General features: G+C 43.5%; 1 protein-coding gene across 1 annotated transcript in view; it reads right to left on the reverse strand.

Moving 5' to 3' along the window:
* RASSF8 (Ras association domain family member 8) overlaps positions 1–27,480 on the reverse strand; it is a 131,042-nt gene extending 103,562 nt beyond the window's left edge. Inside the window, exon 1 of the mRNA XM_082240143.1 lies at positions 27,465–27,480. The gene's annotated coding sequence lies outside the window, so the exon portion shown is untranslated. The remainder of the gene's footprint in view (positions 1–27,464) is intronic.
* Positions 27,481–27,865: the final 385 nt, after the last annotated feature.

The following is a 27,865-nucleotide window of genomic DNA, read 5'->3' on the forward strand; positions in this document are numbered from 1 at the left end:
CTGAGATGTGTGCAAGCCTGGTGGCCACCTACAAGAAACGTCTGACCTCTGTAATTTGCCAACAAGGGTTTTGCCACCAAGTACTAAGTCATCTTTTGTAAAGAGATCTAGTACTTATTTCACTCATTATAATGCACATCAATCTCTGACTTTTGTCTTCTGGGTTTCTGGGGGTTTTCCTGTTGTTATTCTGTCTCTCACAGCTACAATAAACCTACCATTAAAATTATGGACTAGTCATTTCTTCGTTAGAGGGCAAACAGGCAAATTTAGCAGGGGATCAAATACTTTCCCCCCTCACTGTAGGCCAACAAAACGGCCTCTGGGGATTATGCTTGCCTTATGTTTGTCATATTATATGAAGATTTTCGATGGGATTAAGGTCTGGAGACTGGCTAGGCCACTCCAGGACCTTAATGTGCTTTTTCTTCAGCCACTCCTTTGTTGCCTTGGCCGTGTGTTTTGGGTCATTGTCATGCTGGAATACCCATCCTCGACCCATTTTCAATGCCCTGGCTGAGGGAAGGAGGCGCTCACCCAAGATTTGACGATACATGGTCCCATCCATCGTCCCTTCGATGCAGTGAAGGTGTACTGTCCCCTTAGCAGAAAAACACCCACAAAGCATAATATGTCCACCTCCATGTTTGACAGTGGGGATGGTATTCTTGGGATCGTAGGCAGCGTTCCTCCTCCTCCAAACACGGTGAGTTGAGTTGATGCCAAAGAGCTTGATTTTGGTCTCATCTGACCACAACACTTTCACCCAGTTCTCCTCTAGGTCATTCAGGTGTGCACTGGCAAACTGCAGACGGGCCTGAACATGTGCTGTCTTGAGCAAAGGGACCTTGCGGGCTCTGCAAGATCTCAGTCCTTCACGGCATAGTGTGTTACCAACTGTTTTCATGGTGACTATGGTCCCAGCTGCCCGGAGATCAATGACAAGTTCCCCCCATGTAGTTCTGGGCTGCTTCATCACCGTTCTCCTGGTCATTGCAACTCCATGAAAAGAGATCTTGCATGGAGCCCCAGACCAAGGGAGGTTGACAGCTGCATAAACTCAAACAGGGGATCGTTTAAACTCTGCTAAATTATATAAACATTCCCACAATTTTGTGTTTCTTCCATTTGCGAATTATTGCACCAACTGTTGTCATCTTCTCACCAAGCTGCTTGGCAATAGTCTTGTAGCCCAGTCCAGCCTTGTGCAGGTCTACAATCTTGTCCCTGACATCCTTGGACAGCTCTTTGGTCTTGGTCATGGTGGCTAGTTTGGAATCTGCTAGATTGATTGCTTCTGTCAACAGGTGTCTTCTGTACAGGTAACTGTAAGGAGCTGGGATTACGAGTAAAACCTCTCCCTTAGTCAGTCCTCAGGGAATGTGCAGGTGACCTTGGAACGGACAGCTCACGGAAGAACCCCGACCAAACCCAAGAGGAGGCGTGTAGTGGTGATAGGGGATTCCCTACTGAGGGGAACAGAAGCAGTGATCTGTGGGCCTGACAAGATGTCTCGGGAAGTGTGCTGTCTCCCCGGGGCTAAGATCCAAGATGTAACTGAACGACTGCAAGGAATCATAAAACCCACTGACGAATACCCCTTCCTCTTGGTTCATGTGGGAACCAATGACACTGCAAGCAATAGCCTCCAGAAGATCAAAAGAGACTACGAGGCTCTCGGCAGGAAATTGAAGCAACTAAATGCACAAATTGTCATCTCGTCTGTCCTCCCAGTTGAACGACGTGGCCCAGGGAGAGAGGGGAAAATAGTGGAAGTGAACAGCTGGCTTCGCAAATGGTGTAAACAGGAACGGTTTGGATTCTTAGATCACGGACTGCAGTTTCTTGAAGATGGACTTCTGGCAAGTGATGGGCTGCACCTCACAACGGTTGGGAGAAATGTTTTTTGCCAAAAATCTCAGAAACCTCATCAGGAGGGCTTTAAACTGACTAATGTGGGGGAGGGAGACAGTGCTCCTGAAGGTAGGAGTCTATCAATTAATGAAGATGATCATCCAAATGTCATAGACCAAATGGAGCAAACAGCACGCGGACCTAGTGGTGGGAGGAAAAAATCCTTAAATAAGAGACACGGGGGAATGATTAATGGACTTCAATGTCTCTACCCTAATGCGCAAAGCATGGGAAATAAACAAGATGAGCTTGAGCTCTTGGTACAGCAAACTAAATATGACATAATAGGCATCACTGAAACCTGGTGGGATAAGTCCCACGATTGGAATGTAATAATGGGGGGATACAATCTATTTCAGAGAAACAGACCAGACAAGAAAGGAGGAGGAGTGGCGTTATATGTCAGGGATGTGTATACCTGTGAAGAGATCCAAGATTTAGAACCTCAAAGCCAAAGTGAGAGCATTTGGGTCAAAATTAAGGGAGAGAAGAATAACAGAGACCTCATTGTGGGAGTTTACTATAGATCCCCAAGCCAAACGGAGGACATAGATGATGCCTTCCTGGAACAGATGGCCAAGCATGCAAAAGGAAGGGAGACAGTAGTAATGGGGGACTTCAATTACCCGGATATTTGTTGGACGTCAAACTCAGCCAAGAGCATAAGGTCAAACAGATTCCTCACTGGCCTTGCAGACAACTTCATTGTCCAGAAAGTGGGAGAAGCAACAAGAGGAACAGCCATTTTAGATCTGGTCCTAACCAATGTTGATGACCTGGTTAGTGGGGTAGAAGTGGAAGGATCATTAGGTGCGAGTGATCATGCTCTTCTGAAGTTTACTATACAGCGGAAAGGAGCAGCCAAGCATACTAGGACTCAATTTCTTGACTTTAAGAAAGCCGACTTCATAAAACTTAGGGAAGTGCTGGGTGAGATCCCATGGACAGCAATACTAAAAGGAAAGGGAGTTCATGATGGCTGGGAGTTTGTTAAGAGGGAGATAGTAAAAGCACAACGACAGGCAATACCAATGAGACGGAAACGTGGAAGGTACCTAAAGAAGCCAGGGTGGCTATCTAAAGAACTTTTAACTGAATTAAGATTAAAAAAGGATGTGTACAAAAAATGGAAAAGGGGGGAAACCACCAAAGAGGAATTCAAACAAATAGCCAGCACGTGTAGACACAAAGTCAGAAAAGCTAAAGCACAGAATGAACTCAGGCTTGCTAGAGAGGTTAAAAGCAACAAAAAAGGCTTTTATGGGTATGTTCGTAGCAAAAGGAAGAACAAAGAAACTGTGGGGTCACTCAGAGGAGAAGATGGTGAAATGCAAACAGGGGACACAGAAAGGGCTGAACTACTCAATGCCTTCTTTGCCTCAGTCTTCTCCGATAAAGAAAACAATGCCCGACCTGAAGAATTTGGAGCAAATGATTCAGCAAAGGAAACACAGCCCAGAATAACTAAGGAGATAGTACAAGAATATTTGGCTAGTTTAGATGTATTCAAGTCTCCAGGGCCAGATGAACTGCATCCAAGAGTATTAAAAGAACTGGCAGATGTGATCTCAGAACCACTGGCAGTCATCTTTGAGAATTCCTGGAGAACAGGCGAAGTCCCGGCAGACTGGAGGAGGGCAAATGTTGTCCCTATTTTCAAAAAGGGGAAAAGAGAGGACCCAAATAATTACCGCCCAGTCAGTCTGACATCAATAGCAGGGAAGATTCTGGAGCAGATCATTAAGCAAACAGTCTGTGAGCACCTAGAAAGGAATGCTGTGATCACCAATAGTCAGCATGGATTTCTGAAAAATAAGTCATGTCAGACTAACCTGATCTCGTTTTTTGACAGAATTACAAGCCTGGTAGATGAAGGGAACGCAGTGGATGTAGCCTACCTTGATTTCAGCAAGGCATTTGACAAGGTGCCCCATGATATTCTTGTAAAGAAGCTGGTAAAATGCGGTCTTGACTATGCTACCACTCAGTGGATTTGTAACTGGCTGACTGACCGAACCCAAAGGGTGCTCATCAATGGTTCCTCTTCATCCTGGAGAAGAGTGACTGGTGGGGTGCCACAGGGTTCTGTCTTGGGCCCGGTCTTATTCAACATCTTTATCAACGACTTGGATGATGGACTCAAGGGCATCCTGATCAAATTTGCAGATGACACCAAACTGGGAGGGGTGGCTAACACCCCAGAGGACAGGATCACACTTCAAAACGACCTTGACAGATTAGAGAACTGGGCAAAAACAAACAAGATGAATTTTAACAGGGAGAAATGTAAAGTATTGCACTTGGGCAAAAAAAATGAGAGGCACAAATACAAGATGGGTGACACCTGGCTTGAGAGCAGTACATGTGAAAAGGATCTAGGAGTCTTGGTTGACCACAAACTTGACATGAGCCAACAGTGTGACGCGGCAGCTAAAAAAGCCAATGCGATTCTGGGCTGCATCAATAGGAGTATAGCATCTAGATCAAGGGAAGTAATAGTGCCACTGTATTCTGCTCTGGTCAGACCACACCTGGAGTACTGTGTCCAGTTCTGGGCACCACAATTCAAGAGGGACACTGACAAACTGGAACGTGTCCAGAGGAGGGCAACCAAAATGGTCAAAGGCCTGGAAACGATGCCTTATGAAGAGCGGCTAAGGGAGCTGGGCATGTTTAGCCTGGAGAAGAGGAGGTTAAGGGGTGATATGATAGCCATGTTCAAATATATAAAAGGATGTCACATAGAGGAGGGAGAAAGGTTGTTTTCTGCTGCTCCAGAGAAGCGGACACGGAGCAATGGATCCAAACTACAAGAAAGAAGATTCCACCTAAACATTCGGAAGAACTTCCTGACAGTAAGAGCTGTTCGACAGTGGAATTTGCTGCCAAGGAGTGTGGTGGAGTCTCCTACTTTGGAGGTCTTTAAGCAGAGGCTTGACAACCATATGTCAGGAGTGCTCTGATGGTGTTTCCTGCTTGGCAGGGGGTTGGACTCGATGGCCCTTGTGGTCTCTTCCAACTCTATGATTCTATGATTCTATGATTCTTACAGCGGGTGCTTCTAATCTCAGCTCATTACATACAGTGAAGATACCAGGTAGCCTGACATCTGGTTGGTTGATAGGAGATCAAATACTTATTTCACTCATTATAATGCACATCAATCTCTGACTTTTGTCTTCTGGGTTTCTGGGGTTTTTCCTGTTGTTATTCTGTCTCTCACAGCTACAATAAACCTACCATTAAAATTATGGACTGGTCATTTCTTCATCAGACGGCAAATGGGCAAATTTAGCAGGGGATCAAATACTTTTCCCCCTCCCTGTACTAGCATCACAATAATAACAACAACAGTATAGAGCGGAGACACCATCAACACCACTCCAAACCATGGTTCGACAAGGACTGCATCAGGGCTAAAAAAAGTTCTCATAAACTCATATCAAGTATTTGACTCCAATGCATCTTCAACTGCTCCATTAGACCCTCCTCCATCACAAAAAGCACTATAAGCAATTGTTGGCTTGAAAGAAAAAGGAAGCAGCAAGAAATGACTGGACATGGGTTATCCAGGCAGCCCAACAAACCCAGTAATCTTTCAACTTTCAAACCTGCTTGGTAGTACAAGTTTTATAATGAAGTCTTAAGGTACTGTCGGCTGACATTATGAAATAAAAATGTCATGTACAGACATTTCATCAGAGACACAAAAGTGTTAACTTCAGCTAGCACAGAAACAGAGGAATGACGGGGTTTCTTTTTTCTTTTTCTTTTTACATTTCATGATCATCACTATTTGTTCACAATTTGTGACACGTGTGCAAAGATTGTTATTTGATTCAACTCTCAGATTCACATGACCACAACAGGGACTAGGGGGAATGTAATTGAACTTTAAACAAGAATCTGGAAGTCCAGAAATTTATGATTCACATGAACTAAACCCCTTTTTAAGACACATTTTCCCCAGGCAGTCCAGCATTCCTAAAACTTTTTCAAAAGCTGGTACAGGGGTAAGCTGCAATTTATGAAGTTGCAGTACATGCTGAACATTTACCTACAGCTTACGTGGATTTGGCAACTCAGAGAAACAAAATCCTATGCTTTAGTCCACTAATGCTCCTCAACCTAGCGGTTTCAAGATAAAAGTGAATCTGTTTTTCCTCAGTGCAGACAATCTCTTAATTATTCTATACAAATATAGAGGGATGGAAACCCCTGCAAAAACTTTTCCTCTCAGATGCCACTTTACCCTAAAGTCATTTTGAAGTCAACTAAAGCACTACACAAACAAAAAAAGTACCAGTAACTATCAGTCTAAAGAAGTGTCACTAAGGATCACATGAAAAATTGTTTTAGAGTAGTGGACAATTACTTCTTATAATGAAGATTAGCCAGGAATAGTTGCTTAATCGAATTCAGCTCACAAACATGCTTGAATGACAGAACCAATAAACATATTTCCCTAAATCTGCCTAGATGTCATTTTTCAAAATGAACTCCGGTAAAAGGCATTTTTATGTGATATTTTTAAAGTGGTTTTATGTTGTTTTAATTACATCTGTAAGGCAGCTTGGGAGGATTTCCCTGAAAGGCAGAATTTCTTAAATAAAATTCAATGCAAGTCAAAAAAACAAACAACTCTTAGACACAATTGTGAGAACTCACACAAATAATTACAATGGAATCCTACAATGCTCAAAACTAAGTCCCACTACGATCAATGAGACTCAGGCGTGCAGAGGGTTACAAACTTAGTGACAAAATTCTCTTGTACAATTATTTATTGTAAAACCAGAGTATCTTCTATGGAATTTCCATAAGAAGGGAACCTGAAATTCTAACATTAAAAGCTGCCATTTTTAAAGCCACTCTCTTCTTCGGAAATCAACGGCCTTAGAGTCCGTCTTATGGCTTTAACTAGACTGACATTCACATGAATGGCTCCTGAACAACTACTTTGGAAAAAAGGTTTTTTGAAAATAGCACTGCATGAAGAAAATTAAATGCGCTGACACCTGAAAAGTGGAGTAATTGGTCAAGGTAAATATGTGGGTGAACCACGTTCCTTCCGTTACACACAAAAAACTCCATTGCTCATCCCCTTGCTAATGCTTCTGCCTCTTCCTATTGCTGGCTCTCTAGACCAGGGGTCAGCAACCTAAGGCCCACGGGGGTCGTTTTACCAGCCCACGAGCTGCCCCCAAACCGAGCCACCAGCTGAGTCCCCGCATGCTGCACTAAACCAGCGCAATGCGGGAAGTCGCATGCGAAGACGCCGAAAATCGCTCATGCGTGCCCACAATCCGGCCCACAGAGGGGGCTCCACAGCAGTGAACCCCCCAGGCAAGGTCAGCCTTGCCGACCCCTGCTCTAGACAGAGGCCCCCCCCCCAGCAGAGAAGCACTTTGTACCCCAACAGGAAGAGGTGGCAATGACAGAGTGGAGAGCCAACAGCTTAGTATATAGAGTGCAAAATTCATTGTTGTTGTTTAGTCGTTTAGTCGTGTCCGACTCTTCATGACCCCATGGACCAGAGCACGCCAGGCACTCCTATATTCCACTGCCCCCCGCAGTTTGGTAAGACTCATGTTTGTAGCTTCGAGAACGCTGTCCAACCATCGTGTCCTCTGTCGTCCCCTTCTCCTTGTGCCCTCCATCTTTCCCAACATCAGGGTCTTTTCCAGAGAGTCTTCTCTCCTCATGAGGTGCCCCATGATATTCTTGTAAAGAAGCTGGTAAAATGCGGTCTTGACTATGCTACCACTCAGTGGATTTGTAACTGGCTGACTGACCAAACCCAAAGGGTGCTCATCAATGGTTCCTCTTCATCCTGGAGAAGAGTGACTAGTGGGGTGCCACAGGGTTCTGTCTTGGGCCCGGTCTTATTCAACATCTTTATCAACGACTTGGATGATGGACTCAAGGGCATCCTGATCAAATTTGCAGATGACACCAAACTGGGAGGGGTGGCTAACACCCCAGAGGACAGGATCACACTTCAAAACGACCTTGACAGATTAGAGAACTGGGCAAAACAAACAAGATGAATTTTAACAGGGAGAAATGTAAAGTATTGCACTTGGGCAAAAAAAATGAGAGGCACAAATACAAGATGGTGACACCTGGCTTGAGAGCAGTACATGTGAAAAGGATCTAGGAGTCTTGGTTGACCACAAACTTGACATGAGCCAACAGTGTGACGCGGCAGCTAAAAAAGCCAATGCAATTCTGGGCTGCATCAATAGGAGTATAGCATCTAGATCAAGGGAAGTAATAGTGCCACTGTATTCTGCTCTGGTCAGACCTCACCTGGAGTACTGTGTCCAGTTCTGGGCACCACAGTTCAAGAAGGACACTAACAAACTGGAACGTGTCCAGAGGAGGGCAACCAAAATGGACAAAGGCCTGGAAATGATGCCTTATGAGGAACGGCTAAGGGAGCTGGGCATGTTTAGCCTGGAGAAGAGGAGGTTAAGGGGTGATATGATAGCCATGTTCAAATATATAAAAGAATGTCACATAGAGGAGGGAGAAAGGTTGTTGTTTTCTGCTGCTCCAAGAAGCGGACACGGAGCAATGGATCCAAACTACAAGAAAGAAGACTCCACCTAAACATTAGGAAGAACTTCCTGATAGTAAGAGCTGTTCGACAGTGGAATTTGCTGCCAAGGAGTGTGGTGGAGTCTCCTTTTTGGAGGTCTTTAAGCAGAGGCTTGACAACCATATGTCAGGAGTGCTCTGAGTGTGTTTCCTGTTGGCAGGGGGTTGGACTCAATGGCACTTGTGGTCTCTTCCAACTCTATGATTCTATGAAAGTATTGGAGCCTCAGCTTCACGATCTGTCCTTCCAGTGAGCACTGAGGGCTGATTTCCTTAGGAATTGAGAGGTTTGATCTTCTTGCAGTCCATGGGACTCTCAAGAGTCCCATGCACCACAGTTCAAAAGCATCAATTCTTCGGTGATCAGCCTTCTTTATGGTCTAGCTCTCAGTTCCATACATCACTAGCAAAATTCATTACAGGCACACATTTAAGTTTTTTAAAAAAAACAGCTCAAAACTCATTCTCAGCATTGAGAATTTCGTTATTCTTGTGCACTTGCCTCAATGCTTTAAAGGATTTTCTCATTAGGAAAATCTGGGTTGGTTTACACAGGTGAGCTGCCTCTGTGCAATCCCTTCTGCCAACTCCTAAATACACAGATTATACAGATAAGTACAGTGGTGCCTCGCAAGATGAAAAGAATCCGTTCCGTGATTCTCTTTGTCTAGCGGTTTTTTCGTCTTGCGAAGCAAGCCCATTGACGGATTAGAGGATTAGCGCTATTAGTGGCTTAGAAAAAGGGGGGGGAACCAGCAGGAACTCGCAAGACATTTTCGTCTTGCAAAGCAAGCCCATAGGAGATTCGTTTTGCGAAGCACCTCCAAAACAGAAAACTCTTTCGACTAGCGAGTCTTCCGTCTTGCGAGTCTTCCGTCTTGCGGGGCACCACTGTATACTATACATTAACACACCATGCATACATTACTGCTGCACTTTTTGGAAATGGCACAATAATGGAAACTGTGGGCACCCACCTGTAGAGTTCACACAGGTAGGGCTTGCATATTTCAGCCTCCCCCCTCCCCCAATCCTGGCAGCCTACTTGCATAAAATGCATAGTTACAACAGCTAACTCCCGGGACTATAGAAGGAGCAGCTGAAGGAACTTTGCTTCCCCTTCCCTACTGGAAAGAACATCTGGCTCCCATTGCCAGCTGTCTTGGTACTAAAGAAGTGAAGGAAGCAGAGTGTGACCTCTCCCCACCAGTCAGAGGCATGTGGGCTGCAGGGTCACTGTGGCACTTTTAGCCCAGAAAAATCACCAGCTGGATACAAATGCCTGTAACAAGTCACCACTTTATTTTAGCCCTGTCAAACCGGATCTCCCTTCCGGACCTTTTCACTTCTGTGTCATATTCTTTTTAGTTTGTAAGTCTGAGGGCAAGGCCTGCCTTTTATTTTAAAAAATTGTGAGCCAAATTGAGATATATTTGCCTGAAAATAAAAGGTCATCCTGGAACTGGTCATCCTCACATTGTTTCATCCTATTATATTAAAAGTATTCAATAATATACTGTTCAAGCATGATCAATACTGTGCTAAATGAGATTCAACATCTAGTATCTAAGTAATTTCCAAAGGCCTGGGAAGCAGACATATACCATCAACCCCCCCTATTCTGTCACCACTACTGCAGAAAGCCAGGAACCACAGACCTCCAGCTATCAAAGAGGCCCGGGGGGGGGGGCTAACTGTGAGACTGCTTTCCAGACATGGTCAGAAATTGGAGCAAAGCACCTTTCTATTATTTATAAAACTTGTTCATTGTGTGTTCTGTGTACACAGAAATATTTCAAATAAAGAAATACTAAGTTGGTTACAGTGCAGTGTAGTTGTTAAGAGTGTCAGACAAGGACCTGGGGACCAAGGGTCAAATTCCCCCTTGGCCATGAAGCTCCGCAGGGGACCTTGGGCCAATCAATGCCTCTCAGCCAAACCCAGCTCACAGTTGTGGTGGGATTAGATGAGAAGGGAGAGAACCACGTCCGCCAGCCTGTGCGAAAAAGGTTTGATAGGAATGCAATGATTAGATTAATAATAGCATAATTACATTCCACAAGATATATGGAAATTAGGCAGAAATGTATAATCCTTTGCCATTTTCCCATTCAAATGATTGCTGATTTGCCTGTATGTTTAGAGAACTTTCTTTGCTAGTTGAAGCTGAAGTGGTGAAGGCTCCAGCTGCAATGTCCAACAATATCCACACAAAAACCAGACAGTAGTAAGTCTCAAATTATACCTGGTGCTCTAAAGAAGAGAAATAAAAAGATTAGGTTTCCTAATCTGTCCACATCCACAAAAGATAACATCTTAGCAGAGACATAACAAGTAGCTGTTTACATTTCCCCCTCTTTTCAGGTATCTGATGTGTGGATATTATCTAGGCCTTTTCAGCTTAAATGAAGGTTACAGAATTTTTAAAGTGTCTTAGGAAACGTGTATGTGCACATTCGCATAACACATAGATTTGAGAACATCACAGACTGAAGTAAACCAACACCCAAGACTATTCAGTCATAGGCAAGATGCTTGTTCATACACACAACAGTCCATCTCTGCTTCAGGGCACCCGCGCACCGGGCGGCAGGCTGCTATCCGCAGCGTAGGGAGGGCTCCCGCAGGGCTCCCCATGCTGCGGATGTCTGCCTGGTGCGAGGCGCGCTCTGCTTCAGGGCGCCTCGCACACCGGGCAGCAGACTGCTATCCGCAGCCTACGGGAACTCCCGCGGGCTCCCCAGGCTTGCTGATAGCTTCCTGAAGCCTGGAGAGTGAGAGGGGTCGGTGCGCACCGTCCCCTCTCGCTCTCCAAGCTTCAGCGAAAGCCTGTATTCGTCCCATAGGACGCACACAGATTTCCCCTTCATTTTTTGAGGGGAACAAGTGCATCCTATAGGGCGAAAAATACGGTACCTGTTTTTCTTCTCACCCCCCCCCCACAGAGCCATTGAGGAGTTCTAGGAGGGGGCTGTCTCAAATGTACATATTTAGCTTAAGTTTTCTAGTTGAACTGAAGCTGGTTGGAGGAAAAGTGCATCAAACAGTTGTACTTTGCAAGAAACGACACCACTGACATGCATTGTGGCTGCAGCTTCAGAAACTAACAGTGGGAGTGCAAATGGCAATGTATACAGGGCCTAATATTAAAATAACTTCCTCCAAAATAGTTCAAATTAATGATGATCAAAATGATCATTAAAATGATAAGAAAATTGACTGTCTAACTACTTTAATTCACTTCAAATTATAAAAAGGACTGTAGGGATGCTGTGAAGACCAGACTCTTATGAAGAACATCTTCCCTTCTAAACGTAAGCACTTCTCAGTTAAGCACATCTCAACTTTTAAAATTTTGCTTCTGTTTTATACTAGTCCTATTCATTCAACGAGGCTGAACAACCACAGACATTTGTTCATTAAAAACAAAGTAACTTCAAGACGCTGGAGATCTTTCAACTAGGATATTTTGGAAGTTTGGATCTCAAAAGGCATGGGGCTTGATACATGCGACAAACCACCTTAAAATGTGAACACTGTATAGGAAAGAGGAGCACCACCTTCTCTGTAACACGGTTTGATTTTATTCAATATGCACAATCCATTGAATACGGCTTTTGCCAACCAAGAACACACAGAACACTGTGGAATGGTACTTTCAATTAATCACTTTATTGATTAAGAGACATCACCTTGCCAACAAAGGTCCGTATAGTTAAAGCTATGGTTTTCCTAGTAGTGATGTATGGAAGTGAGAGCTGGACCATAAAGAAGGCTGATCGCCGAAGAATTGATGCTTTTGAATTATGGTGCTGGAGGAGACTCTTGAGAGTCCCATGGACTGCAAGAAGATCAAACCTCTCCATTCTTAAGGAAATCAGCCCTGAGTGCTCACTGGAAGGACAGATCCTAAAGCTGTGGCTCCAGTACTTTGGCCACCTCATGAGAAGAGAAGACTCCCTGGAAAAGACCCTGATGTTGGGAAAGATGGAGGGCAGAAGGAAAAGGGGATGACAGAGGACGGGATGGCTGGACAGTATTCTTGAAGCTGCCAGCATGAGTTTGACCAAACTGTGGGAGGCAGTGGAAGACAGGAGTGCATGGCGTGCTCTGGTCCATGGGGTCACGAAGAGTCAGACATGACTAAACAACAACAGAAAACTGAAAAGCCTGGAAGAATGGCACAGGGATTATTAAATGAAAGGTTAAATAAAAGGTATTTGCTACTCAAGTTTTCCATGAATCAAATGTAACACTATTTTCTTTCAGCATAGATAAAGTAACACACACGGTTCTATGTGCAATTTCATATTTCCTTTTCAAACGCAGAATGTGTTGGGGTGGTGTATAATATTAAAAATACATTCTCAGGGTTTCTCAAGACTAGTGACAGCCCTTAAGTTTGAAGTTCATAAGCAGAATCTTAGAGCCAAATTTGAACTCATGTTTGACACACGGGCCAGAAGTTCCCCCTCCTGATCTAGACCTGCACATTTCTAAATCTTGCCATGCATATTTTTAACACAACCACACTTGTATTCCATCCTTCCTACAATGTGGATTTATTTTCCGTAATAGTTTTCTTCATCATCTTTGATAAATGTGATACAATGTGTAGCTAATTTTAGATGTAACATTTTCATGCTGCTGAATACGTAGGACAATATTCATACATCTGAATGGACCAACCAATATATATATATACTTATCCCTCACAGACTCAGCAGCAAAACTCCCTTCCCTAAGCACATGCTTGAGTGGTATGTGTGCAACCCCACTCCCCCCACCATGCAACCGACTATTTGAAAATGCTAACACAAGAATAATGTCACAGCAAGTCTAAAGGGTAACCAGCTGACAAGCTGGCTGAGTATCAGCTTCAAAAACGGGCATGTACAAATTTACCTCTCACCTTTAACTCATTTTTGTAAAGAGTGCACTTTTTGCCAATGAGCATTACACTAAGCAGCAAATACTTTTTTTGTTTTGTTTCAAGGTTCTGAAACTTGAGGTGCACATTAGACTTGAGCAAATACGGCAACCCTCCTCCAATGGTTGAGACATCCTGAAAACCTCAGCAAACAGGTGGATCCAAATGGGTGAAGGCCCCATGCTAGTTGAGGTTTTATAGGCCAATGTCAGCAGTTTCAACTGTGCTCAGAGCAAACTCAAATTAAGTGCATATCTTTAATTTGCCTTATTGGATTAGGTGTTTGGACTCTGAATAGAGAAAGAGGCAGCAGCAAACACTCAAACCCCAAGTCCAATACTCCTGTACACACTGGCTCCTCTTCCATCTTTGCATGCTGAACATGAAGATCTGAAGGTAGATTCTAACAGTCTTCAACTGACAATCCTCCTACTGTAGTAGCCTATTTAGAACTAAGTCAGACCATGGTTTCAAGCAAATGTATGCACTCTCAGGGAGCAGATTGCAACCGCTTCACTTTGCCCCCATCATCTTCTTCTGCATCATGTTGAGCTAAACCATGGCTTTGCTTAGCATGTTGCCAAAACCTAGGCTTGTGGTTTAGTTCTCTCCAGACTAACCACGAGCTGTAAAACAAACCCTGGCTTAGTGTAACATGTGAAGCAGGCATGTCACTTCTCATCATTTGTTCACACCCCTTGGAATTAATGTCAAGCCCAATGTGGCAATCCTACAGTACCTAAAGAAAGCTGCAAGTTCATAAAAAGCCAGGCAATATTTTTAGCAAAAAGAAAATACTTCCACTGAATATAAGCAGAAGCAGGTTATGTTCAAAACAAAAGCCAACCATGACACAGGTGGAGAGTTGCAATATTAAACAAAATATTACTGAACTATTCCTCAAGAGACTAAGTGCAGCATACAGGCTAAATCTGGGGTGAGGAACCTCTGGCTTGCAGGCCAATCATGGCCAGGCAGGAGCCCCAATTTGGCCCACAAGGCAGTGTCCCCCAAACCATGTTCACTTGCCTATCAGTTGACACCACTAATTTGGCACTGGCTGCTTAATCCTGTTCCCAGGAGGCAACAAGATTGTGTGGCCAAGGCACCAGGATTGAATTCCTGCTCATCAGCTGAGCATGAGGAAAAGCACCCTTTGAAACAGCTTGCAAAAAGGCTTTTGCAGAAGGCTATCTTAAACCCTTTTTCAAGTTTCCTTAATTCCCCATTAAGTTCCCCCCTCAAATTCCTGATATCAGGGGATATTATGGAGAAAGGGGGTGACGTAGAAAAGCCTTTTCTCCTTTTCTTTCCTCTGGGAGGGGGGCTGTCTTTTTCTCCTTTGCCGGGAATTTGATACCCACCTGTCAAATTTGGCCCATGATGCTGACCCCGATAAGGATATGGCCCTTGGAACCAAAACACACTTTTTTTTAAAGAAGAAGAAGCTGCTGCTGCTGCAGGCAGATTTGAGTTAGATCAGGGACCAGCAAACTTTTTTGGGAGGGGGCCGGCTCACCATGCCCCAGGCCTTTTGGTGGGCCGGGCTGCACGCGCACGTGGCGGAGGGGGCTTCTCTCTCTCCCCCAGTCCTCCCCTCCCCCTGCCTACCTTCTCTGCCGCTCTGCCTGCGGTTGGGAGCCGGTGGCGGCTCTCCTTTCCGTGCCAGCTTTCCCTTTCCTATTAAAGCCCAGCCCCCTTCCTCCGCAGGGCGGGGAGAAGCCAGGAAGAGGAGAGGAGGAGGGGCTGCCGCAGTGTGTGTGAGGGAGAGGGGGGGAATTGCGGGGGGAAATGGCGCCATTTTAAAAAAATGGTGATCGCACCAATCCAAGCAGTAACTCCAGAATCGTCCGCGGGCTGGATCCAGAGGGCAATTGGGCCTGATCCAGCCCACAGACCTTAGTTTGTTAGATGAATTATAACATTCCAGGATGCAGAATAAACTCTTAGCAAAATATAATTCCTCTCATTTACTTCACAACAGCTCTCACTAGTAAAATGAGCTTACGTGGTCCTCAAATCAATGATCCATCTCCAGGTATGGCTTTTTAGCCTTATCTGGATGCTTGAACTATCAGATGCTGTTCAAGCAAAGTACTTCAACAGCTAGATGGCACAGATCAATGAAACTAAAACCTCTTTTTCTGTTGCCACAGTTCCCCTTTCACAGTCTTCCTTTGAAGTCTATACTACTGAAAAATCAACAACAGCTGAAGAACACGTGCTATCATACAACTCTGAATACAACAACAATATTGCACAGCATGATGCTTTGTTCAGTAATCCCGGATTATAGAAAGCATTACAGTTTCTTTTGTTGAAAACAATCCTGTTTTTGAGTACCTTATTGGAATAAACAAGAAAACTAATTTTGAAAACTGTATGTTAAGATTAGAATTACTAAGTACCTTGTTTAATGCACCAATTCATTCCACACTATGGTTCTCAAGGTTTATAGACAAACATTTTTAGTACCTAAGTGTTCAGAGTCCTTATATCAGCAGCAGTCTTTACCAGGCCATATAATAAGGAAGATCTGCATGATGCACCCTCATATTGCAATCGGGGGGGGGGGGGGGTAGGATTGCCGAGGCTAAAAGAACAGAGGGCTTCCTAAGGCCATCTAACCAGTGTTAGAAACTGAAGTGTCATTTGTCACATGGCTCTTGGAATGTAGGTTATGGGCACAAAAACATAATGGCTAGTCACCATTTCGCACCCCCACCCCCAGTTCAGCGGCACTTTCTATTTATTTTTCTGAAACGCAGGAAGTAATTCATAATTGACACTAGTGACACATGGTTAATATCACATTTTAATAGTAATTCTTAATTGGACACCACAAACATAAATGGGGTTCAGCCCCTGCAATAGCAGCCAAAACCACAAGTCATTTGAATAATTAATATTTACAAATACTGGGTGTTGGTGTGGTATATTATATGTGTTATGTAATGTATTGTGCTAGATTTGAAGTTACATGTTTGGGGTGGGGAAGAGAGGCAAAGTGGCGCACGGAAGGCAGCAGCCAGCAATCCAGCAGCGACCTCATTGGTGGGGGGGGGGCCGAGGCAAAACAGCACTTAAGCGCTGGAAGGAGCAACTTTGGAGTCGGGCAGGGAGGCATTTCTGCTCCCATGCCCTCAGTGGCAGCTTGCCGTCTCGTGCTGCTGCGAGGGAAGTGGCAATTGTTAATGTACATTACAAACATAAGTGGGGCTCAGCCTCAGTAGCCATTATAAGTCATTTGAAAATTTAATATTTATAAATACCAGTGTATATATATATATATATATATATATATATATATGTACATACTCTTAAGACCATATATTATGTTGCCACTTCAGCAACTGCAGTCACAGTTAAACATGTCTATTATATCAAAATTCTAGGAAGAACAGACCTAACAGCACAATCCTAACCATTTCTACACAGAAATAGATCCCACTGAATTCAAAAGGACTTGCTGCCCGGCAAATAAGAGACACGGGGGAATGATTAATGGACTTCAATGTCTGTACACTAATGCGCAAAGCATGGGAAATAAACAAGATGAGCTTGAGCTCTTGGTACAGCAAACTAAATATGACATAATAGGCATCACTGAAACCTGGTGGGATAAGTCCCACGATTGGAATGTAATAATGGGGGGATACAATCTATTTCAGAGAAACAGACCAGACAAGAAAGGAGGAGGAGTGGTGTTATATGTCAGGGATGTGTATACCTGTGAAGAGATCCAAGATTTAGAACCTCAAAGCCAAAGTGAGAGCATTTGGGTCAAAATTAAGGGAGAGAAGAATAACAGAGACCTCATTGTGGGAGTTTACTATAGATCCCCAAGCCAAACGGAGGACATAGATGATGCCTTCCTGGAACAGATGGCCAAGCATGCAAAAGGAAGGGAAATAGTAGTAATGGGGGACTTCAATTACCCAGATATTTGTTGGACGTCAAACTCAGCCAAGAGCATAAGGTCAAACAGATTCCTCACTGGCCTTGCAGACAACTTCATTGTCCAGAAAGTGGGAGAAGCAACAAGAGGAACAGCCATTTTAGATCTGGTCCTAACCAATGTTGATGACCTGGTTAGTGGGGTAGATGTGGAAGGATCATTAGGCGCGAGTGATCATGCTCTTCTGAAGTTTACTATACAGCGGAAAGGAGCAGCCAAGCATACTAGGACTCAATTTCTTGACTTTAAGAAAGCCGACTTCATAAAACTTAGGGAAGTGCTGGGTGAGATCCCATGGACAGCAATACTTAAAGGAAAGGGAGTTCATGATGGCTGGGAGTTTGTTAAGAGGGAGATAGTAAAAGCACAACGACAGGCAATACCAATGAGACGGAAACATGGAAGGTGCCTAAAGAAGCCAGGGTGGCTATCTAAAGAACTTTTAACTGAATTAAGATTAAAAAAGGATGTGTACAAAAAATGGAAAAGGGGGGAAACCACCAAAGAGGAATTCAAACAAATAGCCAGCACGTGTAGACACAAAGTCAGAAAAGCTAAAGCACAGAATGAACTCAGGCTTGCTAGAGAGGTTAAAAGCAACAAAAAAGGCTTTTATGGGTATGTTCGTAGCAAAAGGAAGAACAAAGAAACTGTGGGGTCACTCAGAGGAGAAGATGGTGAAATGCAAACAGGGGACACAGAAAGGGCTGAACTACTCAATGCCTTCTTTGCCTCAGTCTTCTCCGATAAAGAAAACAATGCCCGACCTGAAGAATTTGGAGCAAATGATTCAGCAAAGGAAACACAGCCCAGAATAACTAAGGAGATAGTACAAGAATATTTGGCTAGTTTAGATGTATTCAAGTCTCCAGGGCCAGATGAACTGCATCCAAGAGTATTAAAAGAACTGGCAGATGTGATCTCAGAACCACTGGCAGTCATCTTTGAGAATTCCTGGAGAACAGGCGAAGTCCCGGCAGACTGGAGGAGGGCAAATGTTGTCCCTATTTTCAAAAAGGGGAAAAGAGAGGACCCAAATAATTACCGCCCAGTCAGTCTGACATCAATAGCAGGGAAGATTCTGGAGCAGATCATTAAGCAAACAGTCTGTGAGCACCTAGAAAGGAATGCTGTGATCACCAATAGTCAGCATGGATTTCTGAAAAATAAGTCATGTCAGACTAACCTGATCTCGTTTTTTGACAGAATTACAAGCCTGGTAGATGAAGGGAACGCAGTGGATGTAGCCTACCTTGATTTCAGCAAGGCATTTGACAAGGTGCCCCATGATATTCTTGTAAAGAAGCTGGTAAAATGCGGTCTTGACTATGCTACCACTCAGTGGATTTGTAACTGGCTGACTGACCGAACCCAAAGGGTGCTCATCAATGGTTCCTCTTCATCCTGGAGAAGAGTGACTGGTGGGGTGCCACAGGGTTCTGTCTTGGGCCCGGTCTTATTCAACATCTTTATCAACGACTTGGATGATGGACTCAAGGGCATCCTGATCAAATTTGCAGATGACACCAAACTGGGAGGGGTGGCTAACACCCCAGAGGACAGGATCACACTTCAAAACGACCTTGACAGATTAGAGAACTGGGCAAAAACAAACAAGATGAATTTTAACAGGGAGAAATGTAAAGTATTGCACTTGGGCAAAAAAAATGAGAGGCACAAATACAAGATGGGTGACACCTGGCTTGAGAGCAGTACATGTGAAAAGGATCTAGGAGTCTTGGTTGACCACAAACTTGACATGAGCCAACAGTGTGACGCGGCAGCTAAAAAAGCCAATGCGATTCTGGGCTGCATCAATAGGAGTATAGCATCTAGATCAAGGGAAGTAATAGTGCCACTGTATTCTGCTCTGGTCAGACCACACCTGGAGTACTGTGTCCAGTTCTGGGCACCACAATTCAAGAGGGACACTGACAAACTGGAACGTGTCCAGAGGAGGGCAACCAAAATGGTCAAAGGCCTGGAAACGATGCCTTATGAAGAGCGGCTAAGGGAGCTGGGCATGTTTAGCCTGGAGAAGAGGAGGTTAAGGGGTGATATGATAGCCATGTTCAAATATATAAAAGGATGTCACATAGAGGAGGGAGAAAGGTTGTTTTCTGCTGCTCCAGAGAAGCGGACACGGAGCAATGGATCGCCGCCATTTGAAACAGGAGCGCAGCGTCTGTGCGGAGGAAAAGGGAAACAAAGATATTACGTGTAGGCGCTCTACAGAAGATTATATACTTTATCGGGAACTGCATATGGGAACAGGAGTTTGAAACGTGAACTTTGAGGATAATTTAAAGATTCGGTAAGAGTCAATGCAGACTTTGGGTAGAAGTGGGGGTTAATCTGGAGGACAAAATGGAGAATATGAGTGGTGTTTAAACCTCCCTCCTTCCTCCCTCCGGCGCTCCCCCTCCTCCTTTACTAGATACCCGCTGCGTTCGTACCTTTTACCACCTGACCCCTCTCCTTTCTTTTTTGTTAAACCTCCCCGAAATTTAAGCGATCTCTGGACTAAGCAACAGGTGAATTAGAGAAGTCGCATCGGCTTCTGGAAACTGTAGCCTGCTGCTGGGAACATCATACACCCAAAGGATCTATTTCTGGTATCATAAACAGACATTGACCGATAAATATGACCACGACTGGACTGTGAGAACTTGTTAGGATTTAGTCTTATTGCTATTATTTGTTATTTATTTAGCTTTATTATTGTTTTGGAGTGATATATAAGAGTCTATAGTTTACGGTTTATAACTCACTGATACTGATCCGGATTTAGAGAAGGCAAACACGGGGTGAGAGACAAACTATAATAAGGAAAGGAAGCAAGGAAAACGCGGGAGGGACAGAGAAGGAAGTGTGGGCGGAAAGGGACGGCGGGGAAAGGGACTACATAAAATACAAAATGTCTCATACAGGAAAGAAGGGAACGAATGGGGGTACACCAGGAGAGAGGAGAAGCTCTAAACAGGATACAGACTTTAAGACAGACATTCTGAAGATGTTTGCAGAGATTAAACAAAGTCAAGTAAATGTCGAACATAAGTTAGAATCGGTGGACAACAGAATTGGGAAATTAGATAAAAAAATGGAGGAAACTGTGAATGAAATTAAGGGCCAAATAAAAGAAATATCTAGGAGAGCGCAGCTCACAGAAGAAGGTTTGAAAAGGACAAAGATAGAAATAAGAGAGGTTAGAAGAGATAAAGAAAAGATCAAATCAGATGTGATGGAAATATGTAAGACACAGGAAGAGATAAAAGACATCATAGCAATGAACGAACTGAGGCAGAGGGAGGTAAACCTGAGGCTGAGGGCAGTCCCAGAGATACAGAACGAGAATATTAAAGAAAAATTGACGAAGGAGTTAGCAGAATGGATGGGTCTGCCTGTGGAAGAAATGGCCAATAGTATAGTAAACGCATTTAGAATGCGTGTTAACGCAATAAAAGCAAAGAAATTCCCGGGCGACTGTCTGATCACATTCGAAAACAAAGTAATGAGGGACAGGATCCTCCAAAGGAATAGAGAAAAAAGACTAAATATAGATGGAAACTATATAATTATTTTTAAAGATGTTCCAATAAGACTGCTTAAAAAGAGAGATGCTTATAAATCTTTGGTGCAAACATTGAGGAAAAATAGAGTTGAGTTTAGGTGGGAATTCCCGGAAGGGATATCATTTACATATAGAGGAAAAAAACACAAGCTGATAAATTCTGAAGAAACCGGGAAATTCCTTAGGAAATATAAGGAACTTAAAGCGGAAGCCCTAGAGATAGGAAGAGAGGAGAGAGCCTCACCAGGAGAGCTAAGAATGTTGGAGGAGGGGGAGGGGGGGGAGAGGGGGTCGGAGGAAGAAGAGGAAGAAGAAGAGGAAACAGAGGATTTAGAAAATATACAATAGATAAGAAAATTTCAAAAAAAAAAAATAACAAAAGGATAATACACGGGCTATGGGGTTAAAAATCTGGAATTGGAATGTTAACGGGATGAATGACAAAAGAAAGAGAAATAAAATTGAACAATGCTTGAAAAGGAGAAACCTGGATGTTATCTGTCTCCAGGAGACGCATGTGGCCAGAAAGCATAGAAAAGTGGTAATTAATAAACGGTTGGGAAATGAGTACGAAGTCCTGGACAAAGGTAAAAAAAGAGGTGTGGTACTGTATATCAGTAATAAGATAGAAGCTAAAACAATGTTTAAGGATGAGGAGGGGAGGATGATAGCGGTTAACATCAATTGGCAGGGGGGAAAAATACTGTTAGTGGGGATATACGCGCCGAATGGCAGCAAAACTGAATTCTTTAAGAAACTAGAAGAAAAACTAATGGAATATGCCGATCAAAAAATAATATTAATGGGAGATATGAACGCAGTGGTCTCACTTGAGATGGACAGACTTAGAGATAGAGCAAATAAAGAAGGGAAGTTGCCAAAATCTTTCTTTTCTATGGTGGAAAACTGCGGTTTAGTAGATATCTGGCGCTTGAGACACCCGCTAGAAAAGCAATTTACCTTTCATTCAGAACCCAACCAATCCTTTTCTCGACTGGATCAGATCTGGATTTCCAAAGAACTATGTCCAAGAATCAAATATATTGAGATAAAGCCAAAAGTAATCTCAGATCATAACCCACTAGAGATGGAAGTGGATAGTTATGAGAAAAGATCTTTCAGATGGCGATTAAAAGATTACTTGCTGGATGATCAAAAGGTGGTGGAAATGGCAAAGGAAAAACTGACGGAATACTTTAAGGATAATTGTGGTAAAGGAACGAGAGAAAATATAGTTTGGGATGCCAGCAAGGCGGTCATAAGAGGACTTTTTATTCAACAAAATGCAATTAAAAATAGAAACAGAGAAAAAAACAAAGAGGAAATTTTAAGACAAATAATGATAAACGAACGAAAATTAGTACAGAAACCCAATTGTTCAGAAACAAAGGAAAGAATAAAAATTCTTCAAACTCAGTTTGCCACAATAATAAATAGGGAGGTGGAATGGAACATAAAAAGACTTAAACAAAGAAACTTTGAACATGCTAATAAACCAGGCAAATGGCTTGCCTGGCAAATTAAAAAAAAGAAAGAACAAGGGATAGTTAATAAAATAATAGTAGAGGGTGAAGAAAGAACTGACCCTAAAGGAATAAGGAGAGAGTTTATAAGTTTTTATAGTAACTTATATAATGATCAAGAAAAAGTAGGACAAAGAAAGATAGAGAGGTTTTTGAAAGACAAAGGAGGACAAAAAATTTCATTGGAAGGAAAACAAAGACTGAATAGACCTATTGAAAATAAGGAAATAGAGGAGATAATTAAGAATTTAAAGAGGGGAAAAGCCCCAGGTCCCGACGGGCTTACGGTCGGTTACTATAAGGAAATGAAATCAGTCTTGGTGGAACCCCTGAAAAAAACAATGAATACAACTTTAAAGAAAGGGGAAATCCCGGAAACCTGGAAAGAGGCGTTTATCACATTCCTACCTAAACAAGATTCGGACCTAACTCAAGTCAGAAACTATAGACCAATTTCATTGTTGAATGTAGACTACAAAATATACGCCGGTATCCTGGCAAGAAGGTTAAAAGATGTACTGGTAGATGTTATTCATAAGGACCAGGCGGGATTTCTGCCAGGTCGGCAGATGAGAGATAATATAAGACACATTGTGGACATGTTAGAATTTCTATCTATTAGGTTTAACAAAGATGTTGCAATGATGTTCATCGACGCCGAAAAGGCGTTCGATAATGTGATATGGAACTTTATGTTAACAAACCTGGAGCACATGGGAGTAGGCAGTGATTTTTATAACGGGGTGAAAGCAATATATACGGATCAGAAGGCCAAGCTGATTGTAAATGGCACAGTAACGGAAGAGATTAAGATAAGGAAGGGTACAAGGCAAGGATGCCCACTCTCTCCGTTACTATTCATAACAGTGCTAGAAACCCTCCTAAACTCTATAAGGAAAAATGGAAATATAAAAGGTGTGACTTTAGGCCAAAACATATACAAAACCAAGGCTTTTGCCGATGACTTAGTGGTGATGACGGAAGACCCATTAACATCAATAGGAGAGATAATGAAAGAAATAGAATTATTTGGAAAGGTGGCTGGATTTAAATTAAACAGGACAAAAACAAAAATGATATATAAGAATGTGGACCCAAAGACAATAGAATTAATCCAACAGCAATGGCAGATAGGGACGGTAAAGAAAGTAAAATATCTTGGCATCTGGATAACTTCTAAAAATATGGACCTTTATAAAAATAATTATGAACCAGTATGGAGGGAAATAAGGAAAGACTTAGAGAAATGGGGACGATTAAAACTATCATTATGGGGAAGAATAAACATGATAAAGATGAACGTTTTACCAAGACTGATGTTTTTGTTTCAGTCTATACCTATAATAAAAGGGAGTAAGACTCTAAAAGAATGGCAGAGGGTAGTTTCGAGGTTCATATGGCAGGGCAAAAAACCCAGAATCAAATTTAAATTACTCACAGATATAAAAGAAAGGGGGGGATTTGCGCTGCCAGACCTTATGTTATATTATGAGGCGACATGTTTAAGTTGGCTAAAAGACTGGGTCAAATTAGAAAACACGGAGCTACTTGATTTGGAGGGCTTTGACAACCACTTCGGCTGGCATGCCTACCTGTGGAAAAACAAAACGAAAGCACACAGGGGATTTAGCAACCACATTTTCAGAGGACCGATAATAGAAGTGTGGGAAAAATACAAAAATATATTGGAACCAAAAACACCTCACTGGTTGGCACCACTCGAAATAATAAACAGGAAAACCATCAACATGGAAAGTAATTGGGCAACATACAACCAACTAGTAACTAAAGTGGATGGGAAATGGAGAATTAAACCCTACGAGATGATTAGAGAATATGTGTACGATTGGTTTAGTCACCAACAGATTAACCAGATGCTTAGTAGAGACATTAAAGAAAGAGGGTATGTAGACAAAGACTCAAAATTCCAGACGGAAATAATAAACAACAAGGAGAAAAACATATCTAAAGTGTATAGGATGCTACTAGACTGGAATCTGGGAGAAGAGGAGGTGAAATCAGTGATGATTCGTTGGGAAAAAGACGTAGGCCACAGTATACAATATGAGGATTGGGAAAGATTATGGAGAGATGGATTGAATTTCACAGCGTGTACGGCGTTAAAAGAAAACGTTATGAAGATGTTTTACAGGTGGCATTTGACACCTGTAAAACTTTCAAAAATGTACAAAGTGAATAACAAGTGTTGGAGATGTAAAGACGCAGAAGGCACCTTCTACCATATGTGGTGGGAGTGTGGAAAAGTAAAACAGTTCTGGGAAAAGGTATATACAGAACTGAAAAAGATTTTGAAGTACACGTTTACAAAAAAATCAGAGACTTTCCTATTAGGGATATTACAACGAGAGATAAGAAAGGAGGATTGCAAAATGGTATACTATGCGGCTACGGCAGCAAGGACCTTAATAGCTCAAAGATGGAAACAGGAAGAAACTCCAACAGTAGAGGAGTGGAGATGTAAATTAACAGAATATGCAGAGTTAGACAAGTTAACGGGAAAGATCAGATACATAAAAGATCAAGTGTTCTTCAGGGACTGGGGAAAATATGTAAACTATCTGGAAAACATCAGTGATGGACAAATAACGTTAAGGGGCTTCAGAGATGTACTGTGACAGACTAAGGTTATTGTATAAGGAAAATAGAGAACAAAAATTGGACATAATGACAATATAAGGGATGAAACGTGTGATTTTACATATTTACTTCGTATGATTTGCGGCCAGGCTGAAGGAAGTCCCAAAAGAAAGAAATATGTTATGAAAAAAAACTATGAAAATAAGAATTTTGTGTGTTTTTTTGCTGTTATTGAGACTTCTTGTTTTTGTTTTGTTTTTTTGTATATGTGTGTGTTTTTTCGTTGATTTTCTGTGTGTGCTTGGTCTGTATGGAATAAAAATAAAAAGAATTTGAAAAAAAAAAAAACATTAGGAAGAACTTCCTGACAGTAAGAGCTGTTCGACAGTGGAATTTGCTGCCAAGGCGTGTGGTGGAGTCTCCTACTTTGGAGGTCTTTAAGCAGAGGCTTGACAACCATATGTCAGGAGTGCTCTGATGGTGTTTCCTGCTTGGCAGGGGGTTGGACTCGATGGCCCTTGTGGTCTCTTCCAACTCTATGATTCTATGATTCTATGAAATGGGATTGGGATCGCAACCTAATTCATTATTTTTTAGCAACACCTCCCCAGCAGCATGCTTATGAACACTCCATTCGCAAGATGACATTTTTTGCAGGACTACCTGTACAATCCTGTTATATGAAAGGTTCTGGGATGCCACATTTACCATGGCAAACTAACTATGCAAATGTTAATGCATTTTGGAGACCTTCCTTTTAATATCCAGAATTTGAGAATCTCTTAAACCATTAAAAGAATACTGTAAGCTCCATCCTCCCTCTCCCACTTGATGGCTGTCATGTCCACTCAAGAGCGTGGATAAACAAGGTGTCAGACGTACGCTACTGTGGCATAAACGAAATGAACATTTGTAGGCTAGTCTACAAATGGGAGTGTGCATCCCCAATCAATACCTCATGTGGATATTATTGGGCACAAATATTACCTCAGTCTGGAAATGGGCCAGAAAAACTTTCAGTTTCACAATCTTATTAAATGAACTCCAGAAAAACATCCATTTGCCCTACAAATGTGCGTGTAAATGGCAGAAATGGCAACCTCAGATTAATCTGCGAAACAGACAGCAGCACTACCCAAAACAAAACCAGATTTTTGCAGATTATATACTGGAAGAGAGCAAGCTATTCCACTGCTAGCCCAATTCAAGTCCACAAACATACACATTTTCTGCATAAATTGGCCAGATTAGAAAGCTTCAACCCTTGATAGAACAAGAGCAGAAGCATTCTATTACAATCATCTGAAAACTCTGGTGCCCAAATCAATGGACAGAGATTTCTTTACTGTCTCTTCACAGTCCAGTGAGCATTCAATTCTAACTAGCAGTGATGCTGCCAAAACTGGGTAAAACCACAAGTCAGACTTTGTAACTCTGCAGCTCAGGCAGACAGCATGGTTTGGTCAGGGATGCATTTATTTTCCTTCAACATTCCTGCCCTCAACCCTCCCATTTTTGCACAGGCATGTTATCTCTTCTGCCATCCAATGCAGGATGTGACAAGTGTTAAATTCTTCTGAAAGTTCCCTTCCCAATATTGCATTTGCATTTATAAACATTACTCAAACCCATAAGCAATAGTAACTTGCAATTTAGCAAAAGCTCTGCTGACGTTATCAAAATGACATGGAAACGCTTAAATGCAGAGCCCAGGATTAGGAGTTTTGAAACACACATAAGGCAACTGTGTACCATTATCAGTGACTCATAGGGAGAGTCACCACAGACCTTTAGAGAGGAGCTGGCTGCTGCTGCTGCTGCCGCTGCCTGGACCAACAAACCAAAACCCATCCGCTCAACCCTTTCTACTGTGAGACTAAACTAGACGGATTCAAACCTACCTATTAAAAAAAAACCCTGAGCCACTCCTGCAGCGGCAAAGTTGATTTATTCCCCTCGGCTGGATCCCAGGCGTGCTTCTACTCCAAGTATTTCTACCCCGTTCTGCAGGTCTTCCAGGTAGGTGCCCACAGGGCTCGTCTCTCCTCGCTGCACTTCGCCGAGGAGAGGCGAGGGGCAAGGCGGTCGTGCGCTTATCCTTGAGGGGGATTTCTCTTTACGCCACAGAGCAGCGACCCTCTTGACGCACCAGGCGCGAAAGAGCAGCCCGAGAGCGGGCGGCCCCTCTTCATTTCCCGGGGAGGGAAGGCGAGAGGCAGGCGAAGGAGGGGCGGGAGAGAGGACGCAGAGCGGAAGAGGGCAAGGCGTCGGGCTCGGGGAGAGGAGAGGAGACGCGGCGGGGAAGGGAGGCGGCGGGGGGGGGCGGGCGCGGCGGGACAGGGGCCCAACTCGCAAGTTCCGACTTACAGCCTTCCTGCAGCAACTCCAGCCCGGCCGGGGATCCACCTCGGGAGCACTGCAGCCTCCTCTCCGCGCCAAGCGCCTCCGCCCCGGGCGCAGTCCCCGCGGCGGGCGCCGAAGTTCGCGTCTCCTTCCTCCGCCGAGCCGCCCCTCTCCCCTCCCCGGCCGGAGCTCCTCCTCCCGCGCCCCTCGGCGCCTCCTCTCCGCCGCGGCAGCTCACGGGCGCTGCTGCTGCTGCTGCTGCTGCGCCGCCCGCCCCCTCGCTCTGGGCGCGCGGCGGCGGCGGCGGCGGCGGCGGCGGCTCCGCCAGAGATGCTGCGTAACGGAACTGGGAGGCGAGCGCGGCATTGTGGGAGCCCGGCAAGCAGCGGCCCGGGGGGGGGGGCGTCCGCACGACGCCTCGGCCC

The sequence above is a fragment of the Podarcis vaucheri genome (assembly GCF_965113315.1).
Source record: "Podarcis vaucheri genome assembly, chromosome: 10".
NCBI classification, from domain to species: domain Eukaryota; kingdom Metazoa; phylum Chordata; class Lepidosauria; order Squamata; family Lacertidae; genus Podarcis; species Podarcis vaucheri.